Here is an 11,052-nt window from a genome sequence, read left to right on the forward strand (position 1 = left end):
TTTAAGTCCAATGATAGAAAAGTACCTTCTCACCAGCCTCTGCTTTGTCTCCTTGATGCTTGGGAAGCCAGAGTCACTTGGGGTCAAGGACACCAACATCACCCTTTACGTAAGTTCTCTGCTACAACTTTCAGCCACTGGTCTCTCTCTCAGGTGTACACTTGTCCCCAGCCCTGGAGTGTAGGTAGCACTAGATACAGACATCCATTCATGCTTCATTATAGCACAGGGCTCCTACATCCTCACTGGGAATGTCCTACTCTACCCTGGATTAGGTTCAGAAGAGCAGGAGGTTGGTGAGGAGGGCACAGGCCCAGATGCTGGGCTCGCTATTGCCAGATGTGGACTTCTGGTCATTCCCCAGACCTGCTCAGGATTCTGTGTTTAGTTATTGAAATGCTATCATGGTCACCCTCCCCAAGACACCTGCACTTAGGCATGGCCCTTTCTGGAGGTCTCCAGCCCCAGAACTCCCTATTTAGTAGCAGGACATACAAATAGAGCCCTTAAGCTCATGGAAATCTGTGCATCCCTGATCCTGTAGCTCTGGGACAGGAGCCCAGTCCAAGATTCCCAGGTGTTTCCAGTCCCTGGTCAGGACAGAACGCAGACCACTCACCATCGTGTTTGAGCTCAACTCGATTTTCCTTGTTGCTATTTTAAGAGGTAATTTATGGAGAACCAGGGTACAGTGAGTGTGTATGACAGAGAGGAACAGTGACTGCTGACATTTTCCTGACCTGACATCACTGTGTTTGCAGGTGTCCAATGTGAGGCGCAGCTGGTGGAGTCTGGGGGCAGCCAGGTGCAGCCTGGAGGGTTTCAGAGACTCTCCTGCATGGCCTCTGGATTCACCTTCGGTAGCACCTGGATGAGCTAGGTCTGTCAGGCTTCAGAGAAGGGGCTTGTGTGGGTCTCATATATTAATAGTAATGGTGGTATTACAAAATATGCCAACTCTGTGAAGGGCAATTCACCATCTTCAGAGACAATGGCAAGAACACCCTGTACCTGCAACAAATGAACAGCCTGGAAGCCTAAAACACTGTCGTGTGCCCAGACACAAACCTCCCTGAAGGAGACAGGAGGGCTGGGTTGCAGGGCACACTAGGACACCAGAGGATGATCTAGACCCCTGAGCACAGAGAACGGCCCTGGGGTAGGTGAGGGCCTGTTGGGGAAGGAAAAGGCTTCATGTTGGGAGCAGGGGTTGCCCATCAAAGCTCTCAGCTGCATCCAGGGACACTTTCTTCTTTGTGGTTCTGATTTCCTACATCTTACTGCAGACAACATGGAAGATATTATCAGTGTACAGGTGGGATTCCACCCTGTGCGTGGGGACCTTCCCTTCACCACACTCCTGTGTGTTCTTGTCCTTCCTCAGCAATGAACTGCCTTGAGTGCTCTCATATTCCTTGTGGTTGGAAACATTTTCAACTGTAAGAAACACTCACAGTAAAAACACAGGGACACAGGACTTTAGCGGTAACAGAGACAGTTGTTTATTCACAGATTTGCAGCTCTGGGCACAGCCAAAAGCCAAATTAAAGGTGCATGCTGACACATGGTGGAGGTTATTTTTATCCTAACATGAGTGAAACCCCCCTTTTCCCCCCTTCCCCTACTTCTCTGTTTTTTCATTTTGAATACTTCAGAGTTATAATTTAAGGCAATTAGTTAAATTAACTGAGGGTGAAATTAACTAAGGGTAATCTGGTTATAGGTCTGTCTCCAGCTCTAGATTTGCAGAGATATTCTGCAGCTTTTTGAAGTTTTTGCTTCTTCTCCTCTTTTATAATGTATACTTTTAAGCTTTTTTGAGTTTTTCAATTGTTCTATCTCGCCCATTCATTTACCTTCTGCAATTTTTAAACAAATATTTGGCCAGCCTCTTTTACAAAGGTGACCCTTAAGAGTCCCTGCCCTACAGTGTTCTCAGGATTTGGATTAGAATAGCTTCTCATTTGGTCCCTGAGCTTCTGTAGGAATGCTGATGATGTTTAATCTCTTTCTTGCTGTATTTTGAATGCCTTGGAGACTTTCTGTGCTCAGGGGAACTGATCTTAGATTTCCCTGATGAGGAGACTCTTAAGGTCTCTCATCTGAGCTCTAGCCTCTGGCCTGTTATTACACCATCTGTGATCTATATTGGGAAACTTTTGTTTAGCTGGGACAATTATCTGAGCAGGAGGATGCTTTCTTTTCCACATTCTTATAGCAGTCCATCTGATTATTCCCCTTCCTTCCCCACTGAAGAGGATGCCTAGAGTGGACATTAGTTCCATCCATGTGTAATAACACTTTTCCTTAAGATATAGGCATGTCCCCCCTGCTGAAACAGTGAGGAGGTTGAGGGCCCTCCAGTTAAAATCTTAGAGGTAGTGTCGATTGGCAGCCAAGATACTATGACTGCCACTTGTACCACAGTTTGAAGAAAAGTGACCTGAGTTTTTAAAGTGTCATTTTTTTTCTCTCTCTCTCTCTGCATTGGAGAGGCGGATGTAGTTTCTGTAACCTGTAGCAAGTTAATTATCCTATTGTTCTCAGGACCTACTCACTTTTTAGGGGATTAGATGGCCTTTTGGCTAGAAAACTTAACATTGCCCCTCTTTGCAGCTCTAGCAGATGCAAATTTAATTGCTAGAAGTTATCTGGGATGGAAGGAAATGCTGCAAGCAATTTCTTTAGGGAAATTCTCAAGGTCCTGTTTGTATTGCTCTAATTCCTTTCTTAGAGTAAATTTCTGCTGGTACCCTGGGTTTTGTGGGCACAGCTACTGGTTGGGCACCTCTTAGGTGTCCCTGGCCTGATCCGTCTATACTGTCTGTTTGTGGTGTTTCTGTCTTGTTGGCCATCAGCTCGCCAGGGCTTTAAGGTGGCGGGAGACAGGACAGAGGGTCTCGGGCTTTATCTTCTTTTTCTTTTACAGGAAAAAGACCTGCGGATCTGCTGGTGGTGATCAGCAGAAAATATATTCCCTCTCTTCCTTAAAAGCTGATGCCTGATTACTCACATATAAGACCAGAAAACAGATTGACCCTTAATGGCTTCTTTTGGTCAAAGGAGACCACAATATTTTACCATTTTCTGTTTCTCCTTATTCTGAGTCTGGGGAGCTTCTCCCCATTAACCCCACCATGAGCTCAACTTCCCATACTGGAAATTTGTCAACCACTGCCCGTGAACTCAACTCTGCCCCCAAACTGGAAGTTTCTTGGCCATGCCCTGTACATTCTCCCTAATGGACTATTGGGCAGAATGTCTGTGAGGCCTTCCTTGGGTTTCCCTAGGCCTAGGCCTAGGATTTTCATTTCCTATTCTCAGTCAATTCCTGTGGTGGAATCTGGTTGTGTCCTCAACCCCCTTTATCAGATATTTATTGAACACAGACCCTGCAAGCTCAATCCCCCCATACTGGAGAATTCCTGCCTGTGCCCTGTATACTCAACTCCCTTTACCGGAAGTTTCTTGTACACAGTCTTGTGTGCTCAACCTCCTTACCAGAGACGTATTGCACAGAGCCCAAGAAGCTTCGTCCATCTCTGGCTGTTTCCCTCGTTGGAGAATGAAACCGTAGATTGGGATTCCATGCTCACTTCGTACCTTGAGATATGTCTCAGCCACACATACACACTCTCAAGCCCCCAAGGATGCCCAACCACCATGGCAGTACTTAAGTCCAATATTTGTACCTTAGCCAATGCACGGTGTTCCCAGGCTGCTGTGGTGCTTTTTTTTGTTTGTTTGTTTTTTTACTTCCTTGCTGCATCAATCTACTGCTGTCCCAACAAGAAGTCTCAAGTTGTTTCTGGACACTATGAGGCATGTGGGCTCTGGGTCCAGCAAGATACTCAAGAATGGGTAGGACACATCTCCCTGCCTCAGCTCAGAACCCCTTCCTGCCCACAGGCAGAAGATTCCTGGGTGAGCCCACACATTATGAGAAACTCTCACAATAAAAACACCAGGACGTCTAAAAGAACTAATAGAGAGGATCCAAGATTGCTGAGGAGTAAGTGGAAGCTACACTAACCTCCTCCCAGGACCAATCTGGACTTAAAACTTAATTGTGGAGAAATCATCTGGAATAACCAACTGAACGCAAGCTGGAGAGAAGTCTTAAAACTGGAAATCAACCCCAAGGAAAAAATTAAAAGACATTCAAAATCATGGAGAATGGATAATATGCTACTAAATAATTAGTGGGTTAACAATGACATCAAGAAAGAAATCAAGAAATTTCTGGAAACAAATGATAGTGAACACACAACAAAAGCAGTCCTGAGATGAGTTTATAGCAATATAGGCATACATAAAAAGAATAGGAGAATCCCTAATAAAAAATATGATGCTACAGCTAGAACTAGAGAAAAAACAACAAACAAATCCAGAGCTAGTAGAAGGAAGGAAATAATAAAGATCATAGAAGAATTAAATGATATAGAGACCAAACAATTCAAAAGATAAATAAAACAGGAGCTGGTTCTTTGAAAAAATAAATGAAATTGACAAGCCTTTAACCAAGCTCATAAAGAAAAAAAGAGAGAGAACCCAAATAAATAAAATGAGAGAATAAAGAATAGAAATCACAACTGATACCACAGAAATACAAAAAATTGTAAGAAATTATTACAAACCACTGTATCACAAGAAATTTGACAATCTAGATGAAATGGACAAATTTCTGCAAACATATAATCTTTCCAAATTGAACCAAGAAGAAGAAAGCCTGAACAGATCAATAACTAGTGAAATTGAAGAATCAATCAAAAACTCTCAGCACACAAAAGCCCAGGACCGGATAGTTTCAGAGGTGAAATTTACAAAAGAGTTAGGAAAGAACTAACTCATATCCACTCAAATTATTCCAGGAAATACAAATACAGGGAAGACTCCCAAACTCTTTCTATGAAAGTCAGTATTACTCTAATTCTAAAACCAGGTCAAGATGCAACAAAGAAAAAAAACTACAGGCCAATATCTCTGATGAACATAGATGCTACAATCCTCAACAAAATATTGGCAAACCAGAGCCAGCAACACACTAGAAAGATCATACACCACGATCAAGTAGGATTCATCCCAGGAATGCAAGGATGGTTTAATATTTGCAAATCAATAAATATAATACATCACCTAAACAAAATGAAAGACAAAAACCACACGATCATATCAATAGATGCGGAAAAAGCATTTGATAAAGTGCAACACCCATTTATGATGAAAACTCTCAGCAAAATGGGAATAGAGGGAGCATACCTCAACATAACAAAGGCCATATATGAGAAACCTGAAGCCAACATTATACTCAATGGGCAAAAACTGAAAGCATTCCCCCTAAGATTAGAAACAGGAGAGGGTGTCCACTCTCCCCACTTCTATTCAACATAGTTTCGGAAGTTCTAGCCACAGCAATCAGACAAGAAAAATAAATAAAGGCATCCAAATTGGAAAAGAAGTAAAACTGCCGTCATTTGCAGATGACATGATAGTGTACATAGAAAACCCTATACACTCCACGAAAAACAAACTCCTGGACCTAATAAGTGAATTTGACTAAATACCAGGGTACAGAGTCAATAATCAGAAACCAAAGGCATTTCTTTACACCAACAATAAAATATCAGAGATAGAAACTAGAAAAGAAATCTCATTTATCATAGCAATGAGATAAATAAAGTACCTAGGAATGAGCTTAACCAAGGAGGTAAAAGACCTGTATTCAGAAAACTACATAACACTGAAGAAAGGAATTAAGGAAGATACAAGTCAATGGAAGCAAATACCATGTTTGTGGATGGGAAAAATCAACATCGTTAAAATGCCCATACTATGCAAAGCAATTTATAGATTCAATGCAATCCCTATTAAAATACCAGCAACATATCTCACAGACCTAGAACAAATACTTCAAAAATTTATATGGAACCAAAAAAGAGCCCGAATAGCCACAGCAATTTTGAGGCAGAACACAGTAGGAGGAATCACAATACCCGATATCAAACTATACTACAAGGCCACGGTAATCAAAACAGTCTGGTACTGGCATAAAAACAGACATATAGATCAATGGAACAGAATAGATAGCCCAGAAATAAGCCCAGGTTCATATGGTCAACTAATATTTGACAAAGGGGGAAAGAACATCAAATGGAATGAAAAGAGCCTCTTCAACAAATGGTGTTGGGAGAACTGGACAGGGACATGCAAAAAAGTGAAACTAGACCACCAGCTCACACCATACACCAGAATAAACTCAAAATGGATCAAAGACTTAAATGTAAGCCGTGACACCATAAAAGTCCTAGAGGAAAAAATAGGCAGGAAAATTTCAGATATCCCACGTAGCAACATTTTCACTGATATATCTCCTAAGGCAAGGGAAATAAAGGAAAGAATAAACAAATGGGACTACATCAAACTAAAAAGTTTCTGCTCAGCTAAAGAAAACATCAGCAAGATGCAAAGGAAACCAACCATATGGGAAAATATATTCGCCAATGACATCTCAGACAAGGGATTGATCTCCAAAATATATAAAGAACTCATACGACTCAACACCAAGAAGACAGACAACCCAATTAAAAAATGGGCAAAGGACCTGAACAAACACTTCTCCAAAGAAGACATACAGAGGGCCCATAGACATATGAAAGTATGCTCAACATCACTAGCCATCAGAGAGATGCAAATTAAAACCACAATGAGATACCACCTCACACCAGTCAAAATGGCAATCATCAACAAATCAACAAACAACTTGTGCTGGAGAGGAAGCGGAGAAACGGGAACCCTGGTGCACTGCTGGTGGGAATGCAGATTGGTGCAGCCACTGTGGAAAACAGTTTGGAATTTCCTTAAAAAACTAAAAATGGAACTGCCTTTTGAACCAGCAATTCCATTGCTAGGATTATATCCAAAAAATCCCGAAACACCAATTCAAAAGAACCTATGCACTCCAATGTTCATAGCAGCACTATTTACAATAGCCAAGTGCTGGAAACAACCTAAGTGCCCATCTGTAGATGAGTGGATCAAAAAACTGTGGTACATTTACACAATGGAATTCTATGTAGCAGAAAGAAAGAAGGAACTTCTACCATTGGGAACAACATGGATGGAACTAGAGAAAATTATGCTTAGTGAAATAAGCCAGGCAACAAAAGAAAAATACCTTATGCTGTCACCTATTACAGGAAACTAATGAACAACACAAACAAATGAGCAAAATTGAACCAGAGGTATGTAAACAAGAAGTAGACTAACAGTAACAAGGGGGGCGGGGGGGAGGAAAAGAAAGGTGTAAGGGGATGGGTCAAGTTAAAAAATATATATATATATGAATGACCCACAGACAGGCGCAACTGAGTGGGGACTAAATGTGGGGGGGTGAGGGACAGGGTGCAGGGAAACAAGAGGGCTAAAAAAGTGAGACAAGTGTAATGGAAAAACAAACCAAAAAATTTTTTAGTGGGGGAAAAATGAAAATATGAAGAATGGAAATGCCAGTTCAGTGAATATTAGGACAAAGATTTTCCTTCACGTTGTATATTTTTCTCCCTATTTGATCCCTCCAGAGTTTGGCATTCTAAACAAGTAAGTAATGACATAAGTTCCTTTGCATAGAACTAATAAGACCAGTTGTCAACAGAGGTTCTTTTTTTTTTTTTGACCAAGTCTTTGACTGGAATGTCAAGCCTAAAGGAAACATACTTGGGCTCAGATTGTTACCAGAAAGCCCTGAGGAACTGGGAATGACTTTCAAAGGTAATAAAAGCCCATGAGATAAAAGGCCTGGTACCATGGTTGGTTGTGCGGTCCACAGCAATCTTTCCAGGGAAGGAACGTAGGTTGTGTTCCTGAAAGATGGATAGAAGGGACCTTAAGGCACAAGGAAAGACCAGAAAGACTTGGAAAAAACAGGTGTGTACAGGCAAGGATGAATGCCAGATATGTGGCACAGCTTCTGTGCCCTGAAGAACAGACTGTAGGTCACCCCAAATATTCCTTGGGTAAGTTCCAGCAAAGCAGAACTAAAGATCATAAGTGATCATTTGCTGCTCTTGTTATGTTTATGCAAATGAACAGGATAAATTAAAAATGGACTTAATGTAGTCCCTTTAAAGACAAGGAGGGTAACCTTAGGGAGAAAAATTATTATTCAAGGAAAATCACAATGATCAGTAGTAGAGTATAAAACAGGGCAACTAACCGTCTTAAAAGTTTCTTCTCCAGATTTAGAGACTTGTTTGCGGGTTATGTTACATAAATTAACACGTGTTTTTTGTTTTCAAAGGACATAAGCCTATGATCGCATAACCTGAGTGATTATCTGTATGCATAAGCCTCACTTAATCCTCTCTGCAGCGCTGCCTCCTGAGACTCAACGGTTTGGCTGAACTAAATGGCTGGGTTGGGGAAGAATGGGGTGGTCTGTGGGCTTCACTTTAAAACGGGTTTCTCTTTTCTATCCTAATGGCTTGGACAGAAAAGGCCCAGAGGTCTGAGAGGGGGAAAAACCTAAACTATTTACCTCAGCCCAAACTAAGTATAATGGGCAAAAGGGTTTTGGACAGGTGAGATGTGCCTAGCACACCTTACAAAGAAGCCTTTTTTTTTTTTTTTTCCCTAATATGGAACATTGAAAAATTAATCCCTGCCTTTTGTCATCTAGTAGTTATGGATTGAATGATGTCTTTTAACCCTTTTCGCCAAATCTGTTGCCCTCAGAACACAACAAGGACACCAGCCTGTTAAACCAAGCACGCTGTTGACCGGAGGCAGCCAACTGACCTGGAGTCTGCACGATCCTTCCCCATGTGGGAAGGCCACCCTCCCCTCCACACCCCCACTCTTATTAGGGTTTTCTGGACCCAAGGGTAGGTAGGACGACGACCATGTCCAGCTTGAAGCAGCTAGAGGAGCTTGAGACCTTCGCCCATTGTCCTTTACAAGATTACAAAGGGTCCTAATATTTGAGAGGGGGGGGATAGTTAATTTTTATGAACCAGGGGTATGGACTTGGGGGGGATTTCTGGGGGAGGGGGGTGCTGGGTGGAGGGGAACAAGGGGGAGAAAATTGGAACTGTTGTAACAATATAATCAATAAAAAACATTAAAAAAAAAAAGAAAAGAGAACCAACCATATAGAAAAATATATTTGCCAATGATTCTTCAGACAAGGGATTGATCTCCAAAATATATAAAGAATTTATATGACTCAATACCAAGACAGACAACCCAACTAAAAAATGGGCAAAAGACCTGAACAAACACTTCTCCAAAGAGGACATACTGAGGGTCCATAGACATATGAAAGAATGCTCAGCATCACTAGGCATCAGAGAGATTCAAATAAAAAACCACAATAAGAAACCACCTCACACCAATCAAAATGACCATCATCAACAAATCACCAAACAACATGAGCTGGCGAGGATGCAGCGAAAAGGGAACCCTGGTGCACTGCTGGTGCGAATGCAGACTTCTGCAACCACTATGTAAAAGAGTATGAAATTTCTTCAAAAAATTAAAAATGGAACTGCCTTTTGAACCCGTGATTTCACTGCAAGACTATACCCAAAGAATCCTGAAACCCCAATTCTAAAGAACTTATACAGCCCTATGTTCATAGCAGCGCTGTTTACAGTAGCCAAGTGCTGAAAACAGCCTAGGTGCCCATTTATAGATGAATGGATCAAAAAACTGGTACATTTACACAATGGAAAACTATGTAGCAGAAAGAAAAAAGGAACTCCTACCATTTGCAACATAGATGGAACTAGATAGAATTATGCTTAGCGAAATAAGCCAGGCAACAAAAGAAAAATACTTTATGCTATCACCTCTTACAGGAGGCTAATGAACAACACAAACAAATGAATGAAATTGAACCAGAGGTATGTAAACAAGGAGTAGACTAACAATGACAATGGGGGAGGGGGAAGGGAGAGAAGAAGGTGAGAAGCAGAAGCGTGTAGTCAAAGAACATGTATAAATAACCCATAAACATGGACAGCTGGGTGAGGACTGACTGTGGGAGGAGGGGTGGGCAGAGTGTGGGGCAGCAATATGGAAAAATGTGGGACAACTGTAACAGAAAAACAAACTAAAAAAAAACCCTCCCATATAAGAGAGTGAACAAAAGAAAATGAAAAGTATGGAAATGCAATTTTAGTGAATATTAGAAGGACAGTGGATCATGCTCTCATTCCATCACCCACAACCATGTCTTTGGGGAGCAGGCGAGGAGCACACTGTTGTCCTGAACCAGATTTGTTAGAGGAGGGGCTCCCTCCAGACTGTGGATGGCTTCAGTCCTCAGGAGCCCACTGCCTGCAGGGATCTGGCAAGAACTTTCCCTAAAGAAAAGCAACAGTCCCTAATCCCTGGACTGGTGACCACAGGTCCAGATTAGCTGTTGACCAGGTCTCCTCTCCAGGCTAGAGTCTCAGCCCCACAGAGGGCTCTGAAAGACTTACAAAAGCTGTAAAGACACCATCATGCAGTTTTCAAGCTTTATTTTGGAGAGCTAGTTGGAAAACACCCATGCCCCTCACCATCCCCCCATGAAGTGTGGCAGGACCCTGCGCATGTGAAGAAATGTGAATTTCAGCTCCACACTGGTTGCAATTTTTCAGAGATGTTCTTCTATATTGCCTATAGTTGCACAAAGGTCAGAAAGCTGCTTAGTTTTCATCAACTGTCACTTCATTGACTGTAGTGGTCTTGACAGTTTGCACATTGGTGGCTACTCCAAAAAGGAGGGCAACTAGGAATGCATACATGCGCCCAAAGAACACCCTCAAATACACTATGGACAGATCACTTGGTGTCACTGACCACATTCTTCTTGGAGGGAGCCCGCTGTTGACACTGCCTCTGACACCTTTCTGGATATACCATGGAGGGTCCTAGCCTAAGTGGCAATGGCAGATTCGTTTATTGTTGCAAGTTCCTCTGAAACTGCATTTTGAAGGATGACAGTCATAGTTTATGGCAGCCACAGAACCATTGCAAAAGCTGTTAACACAGAACTTTCCATTACCACAG

This window comes from Furipterus horrens, unplaced genomic scaffold (genome assembly GCF_987537825.1).
Source record: "Furipterus horrens unplaced genomic scaffold, mFurHor1.1.pri manual_scaffold_10, whole genome shotgun sequence".
In the NCBI taxonomy this organism is placed as follows: domain Eukaryota; kingdom Metazoa; phylum Chordata; class Mammalia; order Chiroptera; family Furipteridae; genus Furipterus; species Furipterus horrens.